The 19,653-nt window shown below is 52.0% G+C and overlaps 11 non-coding genes and 58 pseudogenes across 11 annotated transcripts; all 69 read left to right on the plus strand.

Annotated features, from left to right (window-relative positions):
• The first annotated feature begins 305 nt into the window (after positions 1 to 305).
• LOC147052632 (5S ribosomal RNA) lies at positions 306 to 425 on the plus strand (annotated as a pseudogene).
• A 313-nt stretch (positions 426 to 738) lies between these two features.
• On the plus strand, positions 739 to 858 carry LOC147052633 (5S ribosomal RNA; annotated as a pseudogene).
• Positions 859 to 975: 117 nt separating this feature from the next.
• Positions 976 to 1,095, plus strand: LOC147052634 (5S ribosomal RNA). Its single transcript, XR_015067107.1, has one exon. It is a non-coding gene; the product is annotated as a 5S ribosomal RNA (ribosomal RNA).
• A 116-nt stretch (positions 1,096 to 1,211) lies between these two features.
• LOC147052635 (5S ribosomal RNA) lies at positions 1,212 to 1,331 on the plus strand. The gene has a single exon (XR_015067108.1). It is a non-coding gene; the product is annotated as a 5S ribosomal RNA (ribosomal RNA).
• A 116-nt stretch (positions 1,332 to 1,447) lies between these two features.
• LOC147052636 (5S ribosomal RNA) lies at positions 1,448 to 1,567 on the plus strand (annotated as a pseudogene).
• A 115-nt stretch (positions 1,568 to 1,682) lies between these two features.
• LOC147052637 (5S ribosomal RNA) lies at positions 1,683 to 1,802 on the plus strand (annotated as a pseudogene).
• A 113-nt stretch (positions 1,803 to 1,915) lies between these two features.
• LOC147052638 (5S ribosomal RNA) lies at positions 1,916 to 2,035 on the plus strand (annotated as a pseudogene).
• Positions 2,036 to 2,151: 116 nt separating this feature from the next.
• Positions 2,152 to 2,271, plus strand: LOC147052639 (5S ribosomal RNA). Its single transcript, XR_015067109.1, has one exon. It is a non-coding gene; the product is annotated as a 5S ribosomal RNA (ribosomal RNA).
• A 122-nt stretch (positions 2,272 to 2,393) lies between these two features.
• Positions 2,394 to 2,513, plus strand: LOC147052640 (5S ribosomal RNA). Its single transcript, XR_015067214.1, has one exon. It is a non-coding gene; the product is annotated as a 5S ribosomal RNA (ribosomal RNA).
• Positions 2,514 to 2,629: 116 nt separating this feature from the next.
• Positions 2,630 to 2,749, plus strand: LOC147052641 (5S ribosomal RNA; annotated as a pseudogene).
• Positions 2,750 to 2,865: 116 nt separating this feature from the next.
• LOC147052642 (5S ribosomal RNA) lies at positions 2,866 to 2,985 on the plus strand (annotated as a pseudogene).
• A 125-nt stretch (positions 2,986 to 3,110) lies between these two features.
• On the plus strand, positions 3,111 to 3,230 carry LOC147052643 (5S ribosomal RNA; annotated as a pseudogene).
• A 344-nt stretch (positions 3,231 to 3,574) lies between these two features.
• On the plus strand, positions 3,575 to 3,694 carry LOC147052644 (5S ribosomal RNA). The gene has a single exon (XR_015067203.1). It is a non-coding gene; the product is annotated as a 5S ribosomal RNA (ribosomal RNA).
• A 117-nt stretch (positions 3,695 to 3,811) lies between these two features.
• Positions 3,812 to 3,931, plus strand: LOC147052645 (5S ribosomal RNA; annotated as a pseudogene).
• A 312-nt stretch (positions 3,932 to 4,243) lies between these two features.
• On the plus strand, positions 4,244 to 4,363 carry LOC147052646 (5S ribosomal RNA; annotated as a pseudogene).
• A 116-nt stretch (positions 4,364 to 4,479) lies between these two features.
• LOC147052647 (5S ribosomal RNA) lies at positions 4,480 to 4,599 on the plus strand (annotated as a pseudogene).
• A 117-nt stretch (positions 4,600 to 4,716) lies between these two features.
• LOC147052648 (5S ribosomal RNA) lies at positions 4,717 to 4,836 on the plus strand (annotated as a pseudogene).
• A 125-nt stretch (positions 4,837 to 4,961) lies between these two features.
• On the plus strand, positions 4,962 to 5,081 carry LOC147052649 (5S ribosomal RNA; annotated as a pseudogene).
• Positions 5,082 to 5,423: 342 nt separating this feature from the next.
• LOC147052650 (5S ribosomal RNA) lies at positions 5,424 to 5,543 on the plus strand (annotated as a pseudogene).
• Positions 5,544 to 5,658: 115 nt separating this feature from the next.
• Positions 5,659 to 5,778, plus strand: LOC147052651 (5S ribosomal RNA; annotated as a pseudogene).
• Positions 5,779 to 5,898: 120 nt separating this feature from the next.
• On the plus strand, positions 5,899 to 6,018 carry LOC147052652 (5S ribosomal RNA). Its single transcript, XR_015067146.1, has one exon. It is a non-coding gene; the product is annotated as a 5S ribosomal RNA (ribosomal RNA).
• A 116-nt stretch (positions 6,019 to 6,134) lies between these two features.
• Positions 6,135 to 6,254, plus strand: LOC147052653 (5S ribosomal RNA; annotated as a pseudogene).
• Positions 6,255 to 6,567: 313 nt separating this feature from the next.
• On the plus strand, positions 6,568 to 6,687 carry LOC147052654 (5S ribosomal RNA; annotated as a pseudogene).
• Positions 6,688 to 6,803: 116 nt separating this feature from the next.
• On the plus strand, positions 6,804 to 6,923 carry LOC147052655 (5S ribosomal RNA). Its single transcript, XR_015067110.1, has one exon. It is a non-coding gene; the product is annotated as a 5S ribosomal RNA (ribosomal RNA).
• Positions 6,924 to 7,040: 117 nt separating this feature from the next.
• Positions 7,041 to 7,160, plus strand: LOC147052656 (5S ribosomal RNA; annotated as a pseudogene).
• A 125-nt stretch (positions 7,161 to 7,285) lies between these two features.
• Positions 7,286 to 7,405, plus strand: LOC147052657 (5S ribosomal RNA). Its single transcript, XR_015067199.1, has one exon. It is a non-coding gene; the product is annotated as a 5S ribosomal RNA (ribosomal RNA).
• A 117-nt stretch (positions 7,406 to 7,522) lies between these two features.
• On the plus strand, positions 7,523 to 7,642 carry LOC147052658 (5S ribosomal RNA; annotated as a pseudogene).
• A 352-nt stretch (positions 7,643 to 7,994) lies between these two features.
• On the plus strand, positions 7,995 to 8,114 carry LOC147052659 (5S ribosomal RNA; annotated as a pseudogene).
• Positions 8,115 to 8,230: 116 nt separating this feature from the next.
• Positions 8,231 to 8,350, plus strand: LOC147052660 (5S ribosomal RNA). Its single transcript, XR_015067197.1, has one exon. It is a non-coding gene; the product is annotated as a 5S ribosomal RNA (ribosomal RNA).
• Positions 8,351 to 8,467: 117 nt separating this feature from the next.
• On the plus strand, positions 8,468 to 8,587 carry LOC147052661 (5S ribosomal RNA; annotated as a pseudogene).
• Positions 8,588 to 8,711: 124 nt separating this feature from the next.
• Positions 8,712 to 8,831, plus strand: LOC147052662 (5S ribosomal RNA; annotated as a pseudogene).
• A 115-nt stretch (positions 8,832 to 8,946) lies between these two features.
• Positions 8,947 to 9,066, plus strand: LOC147052663 (5S ribosomal RNA; annotated as a pseudogene).
• A 124-nt stretch (positions 9,067 to 9,190) lies between these two features.
• Positions 9,191 to 9,310, plus strand: LOC147052664 (5S ribosomal RNA; annotated as a pseudogene).
• A 116-nt stretch (positions 9,311 to 9,426) lies between these two features.
• On the plus strand, positions 9,427 to 9,546 carry LOC147052665 (5S ribosomal RNA; annotated as a pseudogene).
• Positions 9,547 to 9,662: 116 nt separating this feature from the next.
• Positions 9,663 to 9,782, plus strand: LOC147052666 (5S ribosomal RNA; annotated as a pseudogene).
• A 127-nt stretch (positions 9,783 to 9,909) lies between these two features.
• On the plus strand, positions 9,910 to 10,029 carry LOC147052667 (5S ribosomal RNA; annotated as a pseudogene).
• Positions 10,030 to 10,372: 343 nt separating this feature from the next.
• LOC147052668 (5S ribosomal RNA) lies at positions 10,373 to 10,492 on the plus strand (annotated as a pseudogene).
• Positions 10,493 to 10,843: 351 nt separating this feature from the next.
• Positions 10,844 to 10,963, plus strand: LOC147052669 (5S ribosomal RNA; annotated as a pseudogene).
• Positions 10,964 to 11,078: 115 nt separating this feature from the next.
• Positions 11,079 to 11,198, plus strand: LOC147052670 (5S ribosomal RNA; annotated as a pseudogene).
• A 119-nt stretch (positions 11,199 to 11,317) lies between these two features.
• LOC147052671 (5S ribosomal RNA) lies at positions 11,318 to 11,437 on the plus strand. The gene has a single exon (XR_015067215.1). It is a non-coding gene; the product is annotated as a 5S ribosomal RNA (ribosomal RNA).
• A 116-nt stretch (positions 11,438 to 11,553) lies between these two features.
• On the plus strand, positions 11,554 to 11,673 carry LOC147052672 (5S ribosomal RNA; annotated as a pseudogene).
• A 116-nt stretch (positions 11,674 to 11,789) lies between these two features.
• On the plus strand, positions 11,790 to 11,909 carry LOC147052673 (5S ribosomal RNA; annotated as a pseudogene).
• A 120-nt stretch (positions 11,910 to 12,029) lies between these two features.
• On the plus strand, positions 12,030 to 12,149 carry LOC147052674 (5S ribosomal RNA; annotated as a pseudogene).
• A 124-nt stretch (positions 12,150 to 12,273) lies between these two features.
• LOC147052675 (5S ribosomal RNA) lies at positions 12,274 to 12,393 on the plus strand (annotated as a pseudogene).
• Positions 12,394 to 12,510: 117 nt separating this feature from the next.
• On the plus strand, positions 12,511 to 12,630 carry LOC147052676 (5S ribosomal RNA; annotated as a pseudogene).
• Positions 12,631 to 12,981: 351 nt separating this feature from the next.
• On the plus strand, positions 12,982 to 13,101 carry LOC147052677 (5S ribosomal RNA; annotated as a pseudogene).
• Positions 13,102 to 13,216: 115 nt separating this feature from the next.
• Positions 13,217 to 13,336, plus strand: LOC147052678 (5S ribosomal RNA; annotated as a pseudogene).
• A 117-nt stretch (positions 13,337 to 13,453) lies between these two features.
• Positions 13,454 to 13,573, plus strand: LOC147052679 (5S ribosomal RNA; annotated as a pseudogene).
• A 124-nt stretch (positions 13,574 to 13,697) lies between these two features.
• LOC147052680 (5S ribosomal RNA) lies at positions 13,698 to 13,817 on the plus strand (annotated as a pseudogene).
• Positions 13,818 to 13,933: 116 nt separating this feature from the next.
• Positions 13,934 to 14,053, plus strand: LOC147052681 (5S ribosomal RNA; annotated as a pseudogene).
• Positions 14,054 to 14,168: 115 nt separating this feature from the next.
• On the plus strand, positions 14,169 to 14,288 carry LOC147052682 (5S ribosomal RNA; annotated as a pseudogene).
• Positions 14,289 to 14,405: 117 nt separating this feature from the next.
• Positions 14,406 to 14,525, plus strand: LOC147052683 (5S ribosomal RNA; annotated as a pseudogene).
• Positions 14,526 to 14,652: 127 nt separating this feature from the next.
• Positions 14,653 to 14,772, plus strand: LOC147052684 (5S ribosomal RNA; annotated as a pseudogene).
• Positions 14,773 to 14,888: 116 nt separating this feature from the next.
• LOC147052685 (5S ribosomal RNA) lies at positions 14,889 to 15,008 on the plus strand (annotated as a pseudogene).
• Positions 15,009 to 15,123: 115 nt separating this feature from the next.
• Positions 15,124 to 15,243, plus strand: LOC147052686 (5S ribosomal RNA; annotated as a pseudogene).
• Positions 15,244 to 15,329: 86 nt separating this feature from the next.
• LOC147052687 (5S ribosomal RNA) lies at positions 15,330 to 15,439 on the plus strand (annotated as a pseudogene).
• A 116-nt stretch (positions 15,440 to 15,555) lies between these two features.
• On the plus strand, positions 15,556 to 15,675 carry LOC147052688 (5S ribosomal RNA). Its single transcript, XR_015067217.1, has one exon. It is a non-coding gene; the product is annotated as a 5S ribosomal RNA (ribosomal RNA).
• A 115-nt stretch (positions 15,676 to 15,790) lies between these two features.
• Positions 15,791 to 15,910, plus strand: LOC147052689 (5S ribosomal RNA; annotated as a pseudogene).
• A 116-nt stretch (positions 15,911 to 16,026) lies between these two features.
• On the plus strand, positions 16,027 to 16,146 carry LOC147052690 (5S ribosomal RNA; annotated as a pseudogene).
• Positions 16,147 to 16,497: 351 nt separating this feature from the next.
• LOC147052691 (5S ribosomal RNA) lies at positions 16,498 to 16,617 on the plus strand (annotated as a pseudogene).
• Positions 16,618 to 16,968: 351 nt separating this feature from the next.
• On the plus strand, positions 16,969 to 17,088 carry LOC147052692 (5S ribosomal RNA; annotated as a pseudogene).
• Positions 17,089 to 17,203: 115 nt separating this feature from the next.
• On the plus strand, positions 17,204 to 17,323 carry LOC147052693 (5S ribosomal RNA; annotated as a pseudogene).
• Positions 17,324 to 17,441: 118 nt separating this feature from the next.
• On the plus strand, positions 17,442 to 17,561 carry LOC147052694 (5S ribosomal RNA; annotated as a pseudogene).
• Positions 17,562 to 17,903: 342 nt separating this feature from the next.
• Positions 17,904 to 18,023, plus strand: LOC147052695 (5S ribosomal RNA; annotated as a pseudogene).
• Positions 18,024 to 18,139: 116 nt separating this feature from the next.
• On the plus strand, positions 18,140 to 18,259 carry LOC147052696 (5S ribosomal RNA; annotated as a pseudogene).
• A 116-nt stretch (positions 18,260 to 18,375) lies between these two features.
• On the plus strand, positions 18,376 to 18,495 carry LOC147052697 (5S ribosomal RNA; annotated as a pseudogene).
• A 352-nt stretch (positions 18,496 to 18,847) lies between these two features.
• Positions 18,848 to 18,957, plus strand: LOC147052698 (5S ribosomal RNA; annotated as a pseudogene).
• Positions 18,958 to 19,073: 116 nt separating this feature from the next.
• On the plus strand, positions 19,074 to 19,193 carry LOC147052699 (5S ribosomal RNA; annotated as a pseudogene).
• A 119-nt stretch (positions 19,194 to 19,312) lies between these two features.
• LOC147052700 (5S ribosomal RNA) lies at positions 19,313 to 19,432 on the plus strand (annotated as a pseudogene).
• The last annotated feature ends 221 nt before the right edge of the window (positions 19,433 to 19,653 follow it).

A 19,653-nucleotide genomic window follows, 5' to 3' on the forward strand; every position in this document is an offset into this window, starting at 1 on the left:
CCATCAAGTACCGCCATTGCTTGGCACGGTTTCAGGGGCGATTGTGTCTATAAAATGCAAAACTTTGGTGAGTTTGACGGCTTACGGCCATACTACCCTGAGAACGCCCGATCTCGGAAGCTGAAGCAGGGTCAATCCTGGCTAGTACTTGGATGGGGGACCGCCTGGGAATACCAGGTGCTGAAAGCCTTTTTTTACCCCCCCCACGTCGATTGTGAAAGGAAAGCCATCAAGTACCGCCGTTGCTTGGCACGGTTTCAGGGGCGATTGTGTCTATAAAATGCAAAGCTTTGGTGAGTTTGACGGCTTACGGCCATACTACCCTGAAAATGCCCAATCTCGTCCGATCTCGGTAGCTAAAGCAGGGTCGGGCCTGGTTAGTACTTGAATGGGAGACCGCCTGGGAATACCAGGTGCTGAAAGCCTATTTTTACCACCCCACGTCGATTGTGAAAGGAAAGCGATTGTGGCGATTGTGTCTATAAAATGCACAACTTTGATGAGTTTGACGGCTTCACGGCCATACTACCCTGAGAACGCCCGATCTCGGAAGCTGAAGCAGGGTCAAACCTGGCTAGTACTTGGATGGGAGACCGCCTGGGAATACCAGGTGCTGAAAGCCTTTTTTAGCCCCCCCCACGTCGATTGTGAAAGGAAAGCCATCAAGTACCGCCGTTGCTTGTCACGGTTTCAGGGGCGATTGTGTCTATAAAATGCAAAACTTTGGTGAGCTTGACGGCTTACGGCCGTACTACCCTGAGAACGCCCGATCTCGTCCGATCTTGGAAGCTTAAGCAGGGTCGGGCCTGGTTAGTACTTGAATGGGAGACCGCCTGGGAATACCAGGTGCTGAAAGCCTCTTTTTTTACCCCCCCACGTCGATTGTGAAAGGAAAGCCATCAAGTACCGCCGTTGCTTGGCACGGTTTCAGGGGCGATTGTGTCTATAAAATGCAAAACTTTGGTTTGTTTGACGGCTTACGGCCATACTACCCTGAGAACGCCCGATCTCGTCCGATCTCGGAAGCTAAAGCAGGGTCGGGCCTGGTTAGTACTTGAATGGGAGACCGCCTGGGAATACCAGGTGCTGAAAGCCTTTTTTTTACCCCCCCACGTCGATTGTGAAAGGAAAGCCATCAAGTACCGCCGTTGCTTGGCACGGTTTCAGGGGCGATTGTGTCTATAAAATGCAAAACTTTGGTGGGTTTGACGGCTTACGGCCATACTACCCTGAGAACGCCCGATCTCGTCCGATCTCGGAAGCTAAAGCAGGGTCGGGCCTGGTTAGTACTTGAATGGGAGACCGCCTGGGAATACCAGGTGCTGAAAGCCTATTTTTACCCCCCCCACGTCGATTGTGAAAGGAAAGCCATCAAGTACCGCCGTTGCTTGGCACGGTTTCAGGGGTGATTGTGTCTATAAAATGCAAAACTTTGGTGAGCCCGACGGCTTACGGCCATACTACCCTGAGAACGCCCGATCTCGTCCGATCTCGGAAGCTAAAGCAGGGTCAGGCCTGGTTAGTACTTGAATGGGAGATCGCCTGGGAATACCAGGTGCGGAAAGCCTATTTTTACCACCCCACGTCGATTGTGAAAGGAAAGCCATCAAGTAACGCCGTTGCTTGGCACGGTTTCAGGGGCAATTGTGTCTATAAAATGCAAAACTTTGGTGAGTTTGACGGCTTACGGCCATACTGCCCTGAAAACGCCCGATATCGTCCGATCTCGGAAGCTAAAGCAGGGTCAGGCCTGGTTAGTACTTGAATGGGAGACCGCCTGGGAATACCAGTTGCTGAAAGCCTTTTTTTACCCCCCCCACGTCGATTGTGAAAGGAAAGCCATCAAGTACCGCCGTTGTTGGCGGTTTCAGGGGCGATTGTGTCTATAAAATGCAAAACTTTGGTGAGCTTGACGGCTTACGGCCATACTACCCTGAGAACGCCCGATCTTGTCCGATCTCGGAAGCTTAAGCAGGGTCGGGCCTGGTTAGTACTTGAATGGGAGACCGCCTGGGAATACCAGGTGCTGAAAGCCTTTTTTTTACCCCCCCACGTCGATTGTGAAAGGAAAGCCATCAAGTACCGCCGTTGCTTGGCACGGTTTCAGGGGCGATTGTGTCTATAAAATGCAAAACTTTGGAGGGTTAGACGGCTTACGGCCATACTACCCTGAGAACGCCCGATCTCGTCCGATCTCGGAAGCTAAAGCAGGGTCGGGCCTGGTTAGTACTTGAATGGGAGACCGCCTGGGAATACCAGGTGCTGAAAGCCATATTTTACACACCCCCCCCCCATGTCGATTGTGAAAGGAAAGCCATCAAGTACCGCCGTTGCTTGGCACGGTTTCAGGGGCGATTGTGTCTATAAAATGCAAAACATTGGTGAGCTTGATGGCTTACGGCCATACTACCCTGAGAACGCCCGATCTCGTCCGATCTCGGAAGCTTAAGCAGGGTCGGGCCTGGTTAGTACTTGAATGGGAGACCGCCTGGGAATACCAGGTGCTGAAAGCCTTTTTTTTACCCCCCCACGTCAATTGTGAAAGGAAAGCCATCAAGTACCGCCGTTGCTTGGCACGGTTTCAGGGGCGATTGTGTCTATAAAATGCAAAACTTTGGTGGGTTTGACGGCTTACGGCCATACTACCCTGAGAACGCCCGATCTCGTCCGATCTCAGAAGCTAAAGCAGGGTCGGGCCTGGTTAGTACTTGAATGGGAGACCGCCTGGGAATACCAGGTGCTGAAAGCCTATTTTTACCCCCCCCACGTCGATTGTGAAAGGAAAGCCATCAAGTACCGCCGTTGCTTCGCACGGTTTAAGGGGTGATTGTGTCTATAAAATGCAAAACTTTGTTGAGTTTAACGGCTTACGGCCAAACTACCCTGAGAACGCCCGATCTCGTCCAATCTAGGTAGCTAAAGCAGGGCCGGGCCTGGTTAGCACTTGAATGGGAGACCGCCTGGGAATACCAGGTGCTGAAAGCCATTTTTTACACACACCCCCCCCCCCACGTCGATTGTGAAAGGAAAGCCATCAAGTACCGCCGTTGCTTGGCACGGTTTCAGGGGCGATTGTGTCTATAAAATGCAAAACTTTGGTGAGCTTGACGGCTTACGGCCATACTACCCTGAGAACGCCTGATCTCGTCCGATCTCGGAAGCTTAAGCAGGGTCGGACCTGGTTAGTACTTGAATGGGACACCGCCTGGGAATACCAGGTGCTGAAAGCCTTTTTTTTACCCCCCCACGTCGATTGTGAAAGGAAAGCCATCAAGTACCGCCGTTGCTTGGCACGGTTTCAGGGGCGATTGTGTCTATAAAATGCTAAACCTTGGTGGGTTTGTCGGCTTATGGCCATACTACCCTGAGAACGCCCGATCTCGGAAGCTGAAGCAGGGTCGGGCCTTTTTAGTCCTTGAATGGGAGACCGCCTGGGACTACCAGGTGCTGAAAGCCTATTTTTACCCCCCCCCCACGTCGATTGTGAAAGGAAAGCCATCAAGTACCGCCATTGCTTGGCACGGTTTCAGGGGCGATTGTGTCTATAAAATGCAAAACTTTGGTGAGTTTGACGGCTTACGGCCATACTACCCTGAGAACGCCCGATCTCGTCTGATCTCGGAAGTTAAAGCAGGGTCGGGCCTGGTCAGTACTTGGATGGGAGACCGCCTGGGAATACCAGGTGCTGAAAGCCTTTTTTTACCCCCCCCCACGTCGATTGTGAAAGGAAAGCCATCAAGTACCGCCGTTGCTTGGCACGGTTTCAGGGGCGATTGTGTCTATAAAATGCAAAGCTTTGGTGAGTTTGACGGCTTACGGCCATACTACCCTGAAAATGCCCAATCTCGTCCGATCTCGGTAGCTAAAGCAGGGTCGGGCCTGGTTAGTACTTGAATGGGAGACCGCCTGGGAATACCAGGTGCTGAAAGCCTATTTTTACCACCCCACGTCGATTGTGAAAGGAAAGCGATTGTGGCGATTGTGTCTATAAAATGCACAACTTTGATGAGTTTGACGGCTCACGGCCATACTACCCTGAGAACGCCCGATCTCGGAAGCTGAAGCAGGGTCAAACCTGGCTAGTACTTGGATGGGAGACCGCCTGGGAATACCAGGTGCTGAAAGCCTTTTTTAGCCCCCCCCACGTCGATTGTGAAAGGAAAGCCATCAAGTACCGCCGTTGCTTGTCACGGTTTCAGGGGCGATTGTGTCTATAAAATGCAAAACTTTGGTGAGCTTGACGGCTTACGGCCATACTACCCTGAGAACGCCCGATCTCGTCCGATCTTGGAAGCTTAAGCAGGGTCGGGCCTGGTTAGTACTTGAATGGGAGACCGCCTGGGAATACCAGGTGCTGAAAGCCTTTTTTTTACCCCCCCACGTCGATTGTGAAAGGAAAGCCATCAAGTACCGCCGTTGCTTGGCACGGTTTCAGGGGCGATTGTGTCTATAAAATGCAAAACTTTGGTTTGTTTGACGGCTTACGGCCATACTACCCTGAGAACGCCCGATCTCGTCCGATCTCGGAAGCTAAAGCAGGGTCGGACCTGGTTAGTACTTGAATGGGAGACCGCCTGGGAATACCAGGTGCTGAAAGCCTTTTTTTTTACCCCCCCACGTCGATTGTGAAAGGAAAGCCATCAAGTACCGCCGTTGCTTGGCACGGTTTCAGGGGTGATTGTGTCTATAAAATGCAAAACTTTGGTGAGTTTGACGGCTTACGGCCAAACTACCCTGAGAACGCCCGATCTCGTCCGATCTCGGTAGCTAAAGCAGGGCCGGGCCTGGTTAGTACTTGAATGGGAGACCGCCTGGGAATACCAGGTGCTGAAAGCCATTTTTTACACACACACCCCCCCCCACGTCGATTGTGAAAGGAAAGCCATCAAGTACCGCCGTTGCTTGGCACGGTTTCAGGGGCGATTGTGTCTATAAAATGCAAAACTTTGGTGAGCTTGACGGCTTACGGCCATACTACCCTGAGAACGCCCGATCTCGTCCGATCTCGGAAGCTTGAGCAGGGTCGGGCCTGGTTAGTACTTGAATGGGAGACCGCCTGGGAATACCAGGTGCTGAAAGCCTTTTTTTTACCCCCCCACGTCGATTGTGAAAGGAAAGCCATCAAGTACCGCCGTTGCTTGGCACGGTTTCAGGGGCGATTGTGTCTATAAAATGCAAAACTTTGGTGGGTTTGACGGCTTACGGCCATACTACCCTGAGAACGCCCGATCTCGGAAGCTGAAGCAGGGTCGGGCCTGTTTAGTCCTTGAATGGGAGACCGCCTGGGACTACCAGGTGCTAAAAGCCTATTTTTACCCCCCCCACGTCGATTGTGAAAGGAAAGCCATCAAGTACCGCCATTGCTTGGCACGGTTTCAGGGGCGATTGTGTCTATAAAATGCAAAACTTTGGTGAATCTGACGGCTTACGGCCATACTACCCTGAGAACGCCCGATCTCGTCTGATCTCGGAAGCTAAAGCAGGTTCGGGCCTGGTTAGTACTTGAATGGGAGACCGCCTGGGAATACCAGGTGCGGAAAGCCTATTTTTACCACCCCACGTCGATTGTGAAAGGAAAGCCATCAAGTAACGCCGTTGCTTGGCACGGTTTCAGGGGCGATTGTGTCCATAAAATGCAAAACTTTGGTGAGTTTGACGGCTTACGGCCATACTGCCCTGAAAACGCCCGATGTCATCCGATCTCGGAAGCTAAAGCAGGGTCGGGCCTGGTTAGTACTTGAATGGGAGACCGCCTGGGAATACCAGGAGCTGAAAGCCTTTTTTTACCCCCCCCCCCCACGTCGATTGTGAAAGGAAAGCCATCAAGTACCGCCGTTGCTTGGCACGGTTTCAGGGGCGATTGTGTCTATAAAATGCAAAACTTTGGAGGGTTTGACGGCTTACGGCCATACTACCTTGAGAACGCCCGATCTCGTCCGATCTCGGAAGTTAAAGCAGGGTCGGGCCTGGTTAGTACTTGGATGGGAGACCGCCTGGGAATACCAGGTGCTGAAAGCCTTTTTTTACCCCCCCCACGTCGATTGTGAAAGGAAAGCCATCAAGTACCGCCGTTGCTTGGCACGGTTTCAGGGGCGATTGTGTCTATAAAATGCAAAGCTTTGGAGAGTTTGACGGCTTACGGCCATACTACCCTGAAAACGCCCATTCTCATCCGATCTCGGTAGCTAAAGCAGGGTCGGGCCTGGTTAGTACTTGAATGGGAGACCGCCTGGGAATACCAGGTGCTGAAAGCCTATTTTTACTACCCCACGTCGATTGTGAAAGGAAAGCGATTGTGGCGATTGTGTCTATAAAATGCACAACTTTGATGAGTTTGACGGCTTACGGCCATACTACCCTGAGAACGCCCGATCTCGGAAGCTGAAGCAGGGTCAAACCTGGCTAGTACTTGGATGGGAGACCGCCTGGGAATACCAGGTGCTGAAAGCCTTTTTTAGCCCCCCCCCACGTCGATTGTGAAAGGAAAGCCATCAAGTACCGCCGTTGCTTGTGACGGTTTCAGGGGCGATTGTGTCTATAAAATAGAAAACTTTGGTGAGCTTGACAGCTTACGGCCATACTACCCTGAAAACGCCCGATCTCGTCCGATCTTGGAAGCTTAAGCAGGGTCGGGCCTGGTTAGTACTTGAATGGGAGACCCCCTGGGAATACCAGGTGCTGAAAGCCTTTTTTTTACCCCCCCACGTCGATTGTGAAAGGAAAGCCATCAAGTACCGCCGTTGCTTGGCACGGTTTCAGGGGCGATTGTGTCTATAAAATGCAAAACTTTGGTGGGTTTGACGGCTTACGGCCATACTACCCTGAGAACGCCCGATCTCGTCCGATCTCGGAAGCTAAAGCAGGGTCGGGCCTGGTTAGTACTTGAATGGGAGACCGCCTGGGAATACCAGGTGCTGAAAGCCTATTTTTACCCCCCCCCACGTCGATTGTGAAAGGAAAGCCATCAAGTACCGCCGTTGCTTGGCACGGTTTCAGGGGTGATTGTGTCTATAAAATGCAAAACTTTGGTGAGTTTGACGGCTTACGGCCAAACTACCCTGAGAACGCCCGATCTCTTCCGATCTCGGTAGCTAAAGCAGGGCCGGGCCTGGTTAGTACTTGAATGGGAGACCGCCTGGGAATACCAGGTGCTGAAAGCCATTTTTTACACACACTCCCCCCCCCACGTCGGTTGTGAAAGGAAAGCCATCAAGTACCGCCGTTGCTTGTCACGGTTTCAGGGGCGATTGTGTCTATAAAATGCAAAACTTTGGTGAGCTTGACGGCTTACGGCCATACTACCCTGAGAACGCCCGATCTCGTCCGATCTCGGAAGCTTAAGCAGGGTCGGGCCTGGTTAGTACTTGAATGGGAGACCACCTGGGAATACCAGGTGCTGAAAGCCTTTTTTTTACCCCCCCCACGTCGATTGTGAAAGGAAAGCCATCAAGTATCGCCGTTGCTTGGCACGGTTTCAGGGGCGATTGTGTCTATAAAATGCAAAACTTTGGTGCGTTTGACGGCTTACGGCCATACTACCCTGAGAACGCCCGATCTCGTCCGATCTCGGAAGCTGAAGCAGGGTCGGGCCTGGTTAGTACTTGAATGGGAGACCGCCTGGGAATACCAGGTGCTGAAAGCCTATTTTTACCCCCCCCACGTCGATTGTGAAAGGAAAGCCATCAAGTACCGCCGTTGCTTGGCACGGTTTCAGGGGTGATTGTGTCTATAAAATGCAAAACTTTGGTGAGTTTGACGGCTTACGGCCATACTACCCTGAGAACGCCCGATATCGTCTGATCTCGGAAGCTAAAGCAGTGTCGGGCCTGGTTACTACTTGAATGGGAGAATGCCTGGGAATACCAGTTGCAGAAAGCCTTTTTTTACCCCCCCCACGTCGATTGTGAAAGGAAAGCCATCAAGTACCTCCGTTGCTTGGCACGGTTTCAGGGGCGATTGTGTCTATAAAATGCAAAACTTTGGTGAACCTGACGGCTTACGGCCATACTACCCTGAGAACGCCCGATCTCGTCCGATCTCGGAAGCTAAAGCAGGGTCTGGCCAAGTTAGTACTTGAATGGGAGACCGCCTGGGAATACCAGGTGCTGAAAGCCTTTTTTTTACCCCCCCACGTCGATTGTGAAAGGAAAGCCATCAAGTACCGCCGTTGCTTGGCACGGTTTCAGGGGCGATTGTGTCTATAAAATGCAAAACTTTGGTGGGTTTGTCGGCTTACGGCCATACTACCCTGAGAACGCCCGATCTCGTCCGATCTCGGAAGCTAAAGCAGGGTAGGGCCTGGTTAGTACTTGAATGGGAGACCGCCTGGGAATACCAGGTGCTGAAAGCCTATTTTTACCCCCCCCCACGTCGATTGTGAAAGGAAAGCCATCAAGTACCGCCGTTGCTTGGCACGGTTTCAGGGGTGATTGTGTCTATAAAATGCCAAACGTTGGTGAGTTTGACGGCTTACGGCCAAACTACCCTGAGAACGCCCGATCTCGTCCGATCTCGGTAGCTAAAGCAGGGCCGGGCCTGGTTAGTACTTGAATGGGAGACCGCCTGGGAATACCAGGTGCTGAAAGCCATTTTTTACACACACCCCCCCCCCACGTCGATTGTGAAAGGAAAGCCATCAAGTACCGCCGTTGCTTGGCACGGTTTCAGGGGCGATTGTGTCTATAAAATGCAAAACTTTGGTGAACCTGACGGCTTACGGCCATACTACCCTGAGAACGCCCGATCTCGTCCGATCTCGGAAGCTAAAGCAGGGTCGGGCCTGGTTAGTACTTGAATGGGAGACCGCCTGGGAATACCAGGTGCGGAAAGCCTATTTTTACCACCCCACGTCGATTGTGAAAGGAAAGCCATCAAGTAACGCCGTTGCTTGGCACGGTTTCAGGGGCGATTGTGTCCATAAAATGCAAAACTTTGGTGAGTTTGACGGCTTACGGCCATACTGCCCTGAAAACGCCCGATATCATCCGATCTCGGAAGCTAAAGCAGGGTCGGGCCTGGTTAGTACTTGAATTGGAGACCGCCTGGGAATACCAGGAGCTGAAAGCCTTTTTTTACCCCCCCCCCCCCCCCACGTCGATTGTGAAAGGAAAGCCATCAAGTACCGCCGTTGCTTGGCACGGTTTCAGGGGCGATTGTGTCTATAAAATGCAAAACTTTGGTGAGCTTGACGGCTTACGGCCATACTACGCTGAGAACGCCCGATCTCGTCCGATCTCGTAAGCTTAAGCAGGGTCGGGCCTGGTTAGTACTTGAATGGGAGACCGCCTGGGAATACCAGGTGCTGAAAGCCTTTTTTTTACCCCCCCACGTCGATTGTGAAAGGAAAGCCATCAAGTACCGCCGTTGCTTGGCACGGTTTCAGGGGCGATTGTGTCTATAAAATGCAAAACTTTGGTGGGTTTGACGGCTTACGGCCATACTACCCTGAGAACGCCCGATCTCGTCCGATCTCGGAAGCTAAAGCGGGGTCGGGCCTGGTTAGTACTTGAATGGGAGACCGCCTGGGAATACCAGGTGCTGAAAGCCTATTTTTACCCCCCCCACGTCGATTGTGAAAGGAAAGCCATCAAGTACCGCCGTTGCTTGGCACGGTTTCAGGGGTGATTGTGTCTATAAAATGCAAAACTTTGGTGAGTTTGACGGCTTACGGCCAAACTACCCTGAGAACGCCCGATCTCGTCCGATCTCGGTAGCTAAAGCAGGGCCGGGCCTGGTTAGTACTTGAATGGGAGACCGCCTGGAAATACCAGGTGCTGAAAGCCATTTTTTACACACACACCCCCCCCCCCACGTCGATTGTGAAAGGAAAGCCATCAAGTACCGCCGTTGCTTGTGACGGTTTCAGGGGCGATTGTGTCTATAAAATGCAAAACTTTGGTGAGCTTGACGGCTTACGGCCATACTACCCTGAGAACGCCCGATCTCGTCCGATCTCAGAAGCTAAAGCAGGGTCGGGCCTGGTTAGTACTTGAATGGGAGACCGCCTGGGAATACCAGGTGCTGAAAGCCTTTTTTTTACCCCCCCACGTCGATTGTGAAAGGAAAGCCATCAAGTACCGCCGTTGCTTGGCACGGTTTCAGGGGCGATTGTGTCTATAAAATGCAAAACTTTGGTGGGTTTGACGGCTTACGGCCATACTACCCTGAGAACGCCCGATCTCGGAAGCTGAAGCAGGGTCGGGCCTGTTTAGTCCTTGAATGGGAGACCGCCTGGGAATACCAGGTGCTGAAAGCCTTTTTTTACCCCCCCCCACGTTGATTGTGAAAGGAAAGCCATCAAGTACCGCCGTTGCTTGGCACGGTTTCAGGGGCGATTGTGTCTATAAAATGCAAAACTTTGGTGAGTTTGAAGGCTTACGGCCATACTACCCTGAGAACGCCCGATCTCGTTCGATCTCGGAAGCTTAAGCAGGGTCGGGCCTGGTCAGTACTTGGATGGGAGACCGCCTGGGAATACCAGGTGCTGAAAGCCTATTTTTACCACCCCACGTCGATTGTGAAAGGAAAGCCATCAAGTACCACCGTTGCTTGGCACGGTTTCAGAGGCGATTGTGTCTATAAAATGCAAAACTTTGGTGAGTTTGACGGCTTACGGCCATACTGCCCTGAGAACGCCCGATATCGTCTGATCTCGGAAGCTAAAGCAGTGTCGGGCCTGGTTACTACTTGAATGGGAGAATGCCTGGGAATACCAGTTGCTGAAAGCCTTTTTTTACCCCCCCCACGTCGATTGTGAAAGGAAAGCCATCAAGTACCGCCGTTGCTTGGCACGGTTTCAGGGGCGATTGTGTCTATAAAATGCAAAACTTTGGTGAACCTGACGGCTTACGGCCATACTACCCTGAGAACGCCCGATCTCGTCCGATCTCGGAAGCTAAAGCAGGGTCGGGCCTGGTTAGTACTTGAATGGGAGACCGCCTGGCAATACCAGGTGCGGAAAGCCTATTTTTACCACCCCACGTCGATTGTGAAAGGAAAGCCATCAAGTAACGCCATTGCTTGGCACGGTTTCAGGGGCGATTGTGTCCATAAAATGCAAAACTTTGGTGAGTTTGACGGCTTACGGCCATACTGCCCTGAAAACGCCCGATATCATCCGATCTCGGAAGCTAAAGCAGGGTCGGGCCTGGTTAGTACTTGAATGGGAGACCGCCTGGGAATACCAGGAGCTGAAAGCCTTTTTTTACCCCCCCCCCCTTGTCGATTGTGAAAGGAAAGCCATCAAGTACCGCCGTTGCTTGGCACGGTTTCAGGGGCGATTGTGTCTATAAAATGCAAAACTTTGGAGAGCTTGATGGCTTACGGCCATACTACCCTGAGAACGCCCGATCTCGTCCGATCTCGGAAGCTTAAGCAGGGTCGGGCCTGGTTAGTACTTGAATGGGAGACCGCCTGGGAATACCAGGTGCTGAAAGCCTTTTTTTTAACCCCCCACGTCGATTGTGAAAGGAAAGCCATCAAGTACCGCCGTTGCTTCGCACGGTTTCAGGGGCGATTGTGTCTATAAAATGCAAAACTTTGGTGGGTTTGACGGCTTACGGCCATACTACCTTGAGAACGCCCGATCTCGTCCGATTTCGGAAGCTAAAGCAGGGTCGGGCCAAGTTAGTACTTGAATGGGAGACCGCCTGGGAATACCAGGTGCTGAAAGCCTTTTTTTTACCCCCCCACGTCGATTGTGAAAGGAAAGCCATCAAGTACCGCCGTTGCTTGGCACGGTTTCAGGGGCGATTGTGTCTATAAAATGCAAAACTTTGGTGGGTTTGTCGGTTTACGGCCATACTACCCTGAGAACGCCCGATCTCGTCCGATCTCGGAAGCTAAAGCAGGGTCGGGCCTGGTTAGTACTTGAATGGGAGACCGCCTGGGAATACCAGGTGCTGAAAGCCTATTTTTACCCCCCCCCCCCACGTCGATTGTGAAAGGAAAGCCATCAAGTACCGCCGTTGCTTGGCACGGTTTCAGGGGTGATTGTGTCTATAAAATGCAAAACGTTGGTGAGTTTGAAGGCTTACGGCCAAACTACCCTGAGAACGCCCGATCTCGTCCGATCTCAGTAGCTAAAGCAGGGCCGGGCCTGGTTAGTACTTGAATGGGAGACCGCCTGGGAATACCAGGTGCTGAAAGCCATTTTTTACACACACACCCACCCCACGTCGATTGTGAAAGGAAAGCCATCAAGTACCGCCGTTGCTTGGCACGGCTTCAGGGGCGATTGTGTCTATAAAATGCAAAACTTTGGTGAGCTTGACGGCTTACGGCCATACTACCCTGAGAACGCCCGATCTCGTCCGATCTCGGAAGCTTAAGCAGGGTCGGGCCTGGTTACTACTTGAATGGGAGACCGCCTGGGAATACCAGGTGCTGAAAGCCTTTTTTTACCCCCCCCCACGTTGATTGTGAAAGGAAAGCCATCAAGTACCGCCGTAGCTTGGCACGGTTTCAGGGGCGATTGTGTCTATAAAATGCAAAACTTTGGTGAGTTTGACGGCTTACGGCCATACTACCCTGAGAACGCCCGATCTCGTTCGATCTCGGAAGCTTAAGCAGGGTCGGGCCTGGTCAGTACTTGGATGGGAGACCGCCTGGGAATACCAGGTGCTGAAAGCCTATTTTTACCACCCCACGTCGATTGTGAAAGGAAAGCCATCAAGTACCACCGTTGCTTGGCACGGTTTCAGAGGCGATTGTGTCTATAAAATGCAAAACTTTGGTGAGTTTGACGGCTTACGGCCATACTGCCCTGAGAACGCCCGATATCGTCTGATCTCGGAAGCTAAAGCAGTGTCGGGCCTGGTTACTACTTGAATGGGAGAATGCCTGGGAATACCAGTTGCTGAAAGCCTTTTTTTACCCCCCCCACGTCGATTGTGAAAGGAAAGCCATCAATTACCGCCGTTGCTTGGCACGGTTTCAGGGGCGATTGTGTCTATAAAATGCAAAACTTTGGTGAACTTGACGGCTTACGGCCATACTACCCTGAGAACGCCCGATCTCGTCCGATCTCGGAAGCTAAAGCAGGGTCGGGCCTGGTTAGTACTTGAATGGGAGACCGCCTAGCAATACCAGGTGCGGAAAGCCTATTTTTACCACCCCACGTCGATTGTGAAAGGAAAGCCATCAAGTAACGTCATTGCTTGGCACGGTTTCAGGGGCGATTGTGTCCATAAAATGCAAAACTTTGGTGAGTTTGACGGCTTACGGCCATACTGCCCTGAAAACGCCCGATATCATCCAATTTCGGAAGCTAAAGCAGGGTCGGGCCTGGTTAGTACTTGAATGGGAGACCGCCTGGGAATACCAGGAGCTGAAAGCCTTTTTTTACCCCCCCCCACGTCGATTGTGAAAGGAAAGCCATCAAGTACCGCCGTTGCTTGGCACGGTTTCAGGGGTGATTGTGTCTATAAAATGCAAAACGTTGGTGAGTTTGACGGCTTACGGCCAAACTACCCTGAGAACGCCCGATCTCGTCCGATCTCGGTAGCTAAAGCAGGGCCGGGCCTGGTTAGTACTTGAATGGGAGACCGCCTGGGAATACCAGGTGCTGAAAGCCATTTTTTACACACACACCCCCCCCACGTCGATTGTGAAAGGAAAGCCATCAAGTACCGCCGTTGCTTGGCACGGTTTCAGGGGCGATTGTGTCTATAAAATGCAAAACTTTGGTGAGCTTGACGGCTTACGGCCATACTACCCTGAGAACGCCCGATCTCGTCCGATCTCGGAAGCTTAAGCAGGGTCGGGCCTGGTTACTACTTGAATGGGAGACCGCCTGGGAATACCAGGTGCTGAAAGCCTTTTTTTACCCCCCCCACGTTGATTGTGAAAGGAAAGCCATCAAGTACCGCCGTTGCTTGGCACGGTTTCAGGGGCGATTGTGTCTATAAAATGCAAAACTTTGGTGAGTTTGACGGCTTACGGCCATACTACCCTGAGAACGCCCGATCTCGTTCGATCTCGGAAGCTTAAGCAGGGTCGGGCCTGGTCAGTACTTGGATGGGAGACCGCCTGGGAATACCAGGTGCTGAAAGCCTATTTTTACCACCCCACGTCGATTGTGAAAGGAAAGCCATCAAGTACCACCGTTGCTTGGCACGGTTTCAGAGGCGATTGTGTCTATAAAATGCAAAACTTTGGTGAGTTTGACGGCTTACGGCCATACTGCCCTGAGAACGACCGATATCGTCTGATCTCGGAAGCTAAAGCAGTGTCGGGCCTGGTTAGTACTTGAATGGGAGACCGCCTGGGAATACCAGGTGCTGAAAGCATGTTTTTACCCCCCCCCACGTCGATTGTGAAAGGAAAGCCATCAAGTACCGCCGTTGCTTGGCACGGTTTCAGGGGTGATTGTGTCTATAAAATGCAAAACTTTGGTGAGTTTGACGGCTTACGGCCAAACTACCCTGAGAACGCCCGATCTCGTCCGATCTCGGTAGCTAAAGCAGGGCCGGGCCTGGTTAGTACTTGAATGGGAGACCGCCTGGGAATACCAGGTGCTGAAAGCCATTTTTTACACACACCCCCCCCCCCCCACGTCGATTGTGAAAGTAAAGCCATCAAGTACCGCCGTTGCTTGGCACGGTTTCAGGGGCGATTGTGTCTATAAAATGCAAAACCTTGGTGAGCTTGACGCCTTACGGCCATACTACCCTGAGAACGCCCGATCTCGTCCGATCTAGGAAGCTTAAGCAGGGTCGGGCCTGGTTAGTACTTGAATGGGAGACCGCCTGGGAATACCAGGTGCTGAAAGCCTTTTTTTTACCCCCCCACGTCGATTGTGAAAGGAAAGCCATCAAGTACCGCCGTTGCTTGGCACGGTTTCAGGGGCGATTGTGTCTGTAAAATGCAAAACTTTGGTGGGTTTGACGGCTTACGGCCATACTACCTTGAGAACGCCCAATCTCGTCCGATCTCGGAAGTTAAAGCAGGGTCGGGCCTGGTTAGTACTTGGATGGGACACCGCCTGTGAATACCAGGTGCTGAAAGCCTTTTTTTACCCCCCCACGTCGATTGTGAAAGGAAAGCCATCAAGTACCGCCGTTGCTTGGCACGGTTTCAGGGGCGATTGTGTCTATAAAATGCAAAACTTTGGTGAGTTTTTCGGCTTACGGCCATACTACCCTGAAAACGCCCAATCTCGTCCGATCTCGGTAGCTAAAGCAGGGTCGGGCCTGGTTAGTACTTGAATAGGAGACCGCCTGGGAATACCAGGTGCTGAAAGCCTATTTTTACAACCCCACGTCGATTGTGAAAGGAAAACGATTGTGGCGATTGTGTCTATAAAATGCACAACTTTGATGAGTTTGAAGGCTTACGGCCATACTACCCTGAGAACACCCGATCTCGGAAGCTGAAGCAGGGTCAAGCCTGGCTAGTACTTGGATGGGAGACCGCCTGGGAATACCAGGTGCTGAAAGCCTTTTTTTACCCCCCACACGTCGATTGTGAAAGGAAAGCCATCAAATACCGCCGTTGCTTGGCACGGTTTCAGGGGCGATTGTGTCTATAAAATGCAAAACTTTGGTGAGCTTGACGGCTTACGGCCATACTACCCTGAGAACGCCCGATCTCGTCCGATCTCGGAAGCTTAAGCAGGGTCGGGCCTGGTTAGTACTTGAATGGGAGACCGCCTGGGAATACCAGGTGCTGAAAGCCTTTTTTTTACCCCCCACGTCGATTGTGAAAGGAAAGCCATCAAGTACCGCCGTTGCTTGGCACGGTTTCAGGGGCGATTGTGTCTATAAAATGCAAAACTTTGGTGGGTTTTACGGCTTACGGCCATACTACCCTGAGAACGCCCGACCTCGTCCGATCTCGAAAGCTAAAGCAGGGTCGGGCCTGGTTAGTACTTGAATGGGAGACCGCCTGGGAATACCAGGTGCTGAAAGACTATTTTTACCCCCCCCACGTCGATTGTGAAAGGAAAGCCATCAAGTACCGCCGTTGCTTGGCACGGTTTCAGGGGTGATTATGTCTATAAAATGCAAAACTTTGGTGAGTTTGACGGCTTACGGCCAAACTACCCTGAGAACGCCCGATCTCGTCCGATCTCGGTAGCTAAAGCAGGGCCCGGCCTGGTTAGTACTTGAATGGGAGACCGCCTGGGAATACCAGGTGCTGAAAGCCATTTTTTACACACACACCCCCCCCACGTCGATTGTGAAAGGAAAGCCATCAAGTACCGCCGTTGCTTGGCACGGTTTCAGGGGCGATTGTGTCTATAAAATGCAAAACTTTGGTGGGTTTGACGGCTTACGGCCATACTACCCTGAGAACGCCCGATCTCGGAAGCTGAAGCAGGGTCGGGCCTGTTTAGTCCTTGAATGGGAGACCGCCTGGGACTACCAGGTGCTGAAAGCCTATTTTTACCCCCCCCCACGTCGATTGTGAAAGGAAAGCCATCAAGTACCGCCATTGCTTGGGACGGTTTCAGGGGCGATTGTGTCTATAAAATGCAAAACTTTGGTGAGTTTGACGGCTTACGGCCATACTACCCTGAGAACGCCCGATCTCGTCCGATCTCGGAAGTTAAAGCAGGGTCGGGCCTGGTCAGTACTTGGATGTGAGACCGCCTGGGAATACCAGGTGCTGAAAGCCTAGTTTTACCACCCCACGTCGATTGTGAAAGGAAAGCCATCAAGTACCACCGTTGCTTGGCACGGTTTCAGAGGCGATTGTGTCTATAAAATGCAAAACTTTGGTGAGTTTGACGGCTTACGGCCATACTGCCCTGAGAACGCCCGATATCGTCTGATCTAGGAAGCTAAAGCAGGGTCGGGCCTGGTTACTACTTGAATGGGAGAATGCCTGGGAATACCAGTTGCTGAAAGCCTTTTTTTACCCCCCCCACGTCGATTGTGAAAGGAAAGCCATCAAGTACCGCCGTTGCTTGGCACGGTTTCAGGGGCGATTGTGTCTATAAAATGCAAAACTTTGGTGAACCTGACGGCTTACGGCCATACTACCCTGAGAACGCCCGATCTCGTCCGATCTCGGAAGCTAAAGCAGGGTCGGGCCTGGTTAGTACTTGAATGGGAGACCGCCTGGGAATACCAGGTGCGGAAAGCCTATTTTTACCACCCCACGTCGATTGTGAAAGGAAATCCATCAAGTAACGCCGTTGCTTGGCACGGTTTCAGGGGCGATTGTGTCCATAAAATGCAAAACTTTGGTGAGTTTGACGGCTTACGGCCATACTGCCCTGAAAACGCCCGATATCGTCCGATCTCGGAAGCTAAAGCAGGGTCGGGCCTGGTTAGTACTTGAATGGGAGACCGCCTGGGAATACCAGGAGCTGAAAGCCTTTTTTTACCCCCCCCCCACGTCGATTGTGAAAGGAAAGCCATCAAGTACCGCCGTTGCTTGGCACGGTTTCAGGGGCGATTGTGTCTATAAAATGCAAAACTTTGGTGGATTTGACGGCTTACGGCCATACTACCCTGAGAACGCCTGATCTCGTCCGATCTCGGAAGTTAAAGCAGTGTCGGGCCTGGTTAGTACTTGGATGGGAGACCGCCTGGGAATACTAGGTGCTGAAAGCCTTTTTTTTACCCCCCCACGTCGATTGTGAAAGGAAAGCCATCAAGTACCGCCGTTGCTTGGCACGGTTTCAGGGGCGATTGTGTCTATAAAATGCAAAACTTTGGTGAGTTTGACGGCTTACGGCCATACTACCCTGAGAACGCCCGATCTCGGAAGCTGACGCAGGGTCGCGCCTGTTTAGTCCTTGAATGGGAGACCGCCTGGGACTACCAGGTGCTGAAAGCCTATTTTTACCCCCCCCACGTCGATTGTGAAAGGAAAGCCATCAAGTACCGCCATTGCTTGGCACGGTTTCAGGGGCGATTGTGTCTATAAAATGCTAAACTTTGGTGAGCTTGACGCCTTACGGCCATACTACCCTGAGAACGCCCGATCTCGTCCGATCTCGGAAGCTTAAGCAGGGTCGGGCCTGGTTAGTACTTGAATGGGAGACCGCCTGGGAATACCAGGTGCTGAAAGCCTTTTTTTTACCCCCCCACGTCGATTGTGAAAGGAAAGCCATCAAGTACCGCCGTTGCTTGGCACGGTTTCAGGGGCGATTGTGTCTATAAAATGCAAAACTTTGGTGGGTTTGACGGCTTACGGCCATACTACCCTGAGAACGCCCGACCTCGTCCGATCTCGGAAGCTAAAGCAGGGTCGGGCCTGGTTAGTACTTGAATGGGAGACCGCCTGGGAATACCAGGTGCTGAAAGCCTATTTTTACCCCCCCCTTGTCGATTGTGAAAGGAAAGCCATCAAGTACCGTCGTTGCTTGGCACGGTTTCAGTGGTGATTGTGTCTATAAAATGCAAAACTTTGGTGAGTTTGAAGGCTTACGGCCAAACTACCCTGAGAACGCCCGATCTCGTCCGATCTCGGTAGCTAAAGCAGGGCCCGGCCTGGTTAGTACTTGAATGGGAGACCGCCTGGGAATACCAGGTGCTGAAAGCCATTTTTTACACACACACCCCCCCCACGTCGATTGTGAAAGGAAAGCCATCAAGTACCGCCGTTGCTTGGCACGGTTTCAGGGGCGATTGTGTCTATAAAATGCAAAACTTTGGTGGGTTTGACGGCTTACGGCCATACTACCCTGAGAACGCCCGATCTCGGAAGCTGAAGCAGGGTCGGGCCTGTTTAGTCCTTGAATGGGAGACCGCCTGGGACTACCAGGTGCTGAAACCCTATTTTTACCCCCCCCCCACGTCGATTGTGAAAGGAAAGCCATCAAGTACCGCCATTGCTTGGGACGGTTTCAGGGGCGATTGTGTCTATAAAATGCAAAACTTTGGTGAGTTTGACGGCTTACGGCCATGCTACCCTGAGAACGCCCGATCTCGGAAGTTAAAGCAGGGTCGGGCCTGGTCAGTACTTGGATGGGAGACCGCCTGGGAATACCAGGTGCTGAAAGCCTTTTTTTTTACCCCCCACGTCGATTGTGAAAGGAAAGCCATCAAGTACCGCCGTTGCTTGGCACGGTTTCAGGGGCGATTGTGTCTATAAAATGCAAAACTTTGGTGGGTTTGACGGCTTACGGCCATACTACCCTGAGAACGCCCGACCTCGTCCGATCTCGGAAGCTAAAGCAGGGTCGGGCCTGGTTAGTACTTGAATGGGAGACCGCCTGGGAATACCAGGTGCTGAAAGCCTATTTTTACCCCCCCCCCCACGTCGATTGTGAAAGGAAAGCCATCAAGTACCGCCGTTGCTTGGCACGGTTTCAGGGGTGATTGTGTCTATAAAATGCAAAACTTTGGTGAGTTTGACGGCTTACGGCCAAACTACCCTGAGAACGCCCGATCTCGTCCGATCTCGGTAGCTAAAGCAGGGCCCGGCCTGGTTAGTACTTGAATGGGAGACCGCCTGGGAATACCAGGTGCTGAAAGCCATTTTTTACACACACCCCCCCCCCCCCACGTCGATTGTGAAAGGAAAGCCATCAAGTACCGCCGTTGCTTGGCACGGTTTCAGGGGCGATTGTGTCTATAAAATGCAAAACTTTGGTGGGTTTGACGGCTTACGGCCATACTACCCTGAGAACGCCCGATCTCGGAAGCTGAAGCAGGGTCGGGCCTGTTTAGTCCTTGAATGGGAGACCGCCTGGGACTA

The sequence above is a fragment of the Syngnathus leptorhynchus genome, chromosome 8 (assembly GCF_054491065.1).
Source record: "Syngnathus leptorhynchus isolate UIUO chromosome 8, UIUO_Slep, whole genome shotgun sequence".
Classification (NCBI taxonomy): Eukaryota; Metazoa; Chordata; class Actinopteri; order Syngnathiformes; family Syngnathidae; genus Syngnathus; species Syngnathus leptorhynchus.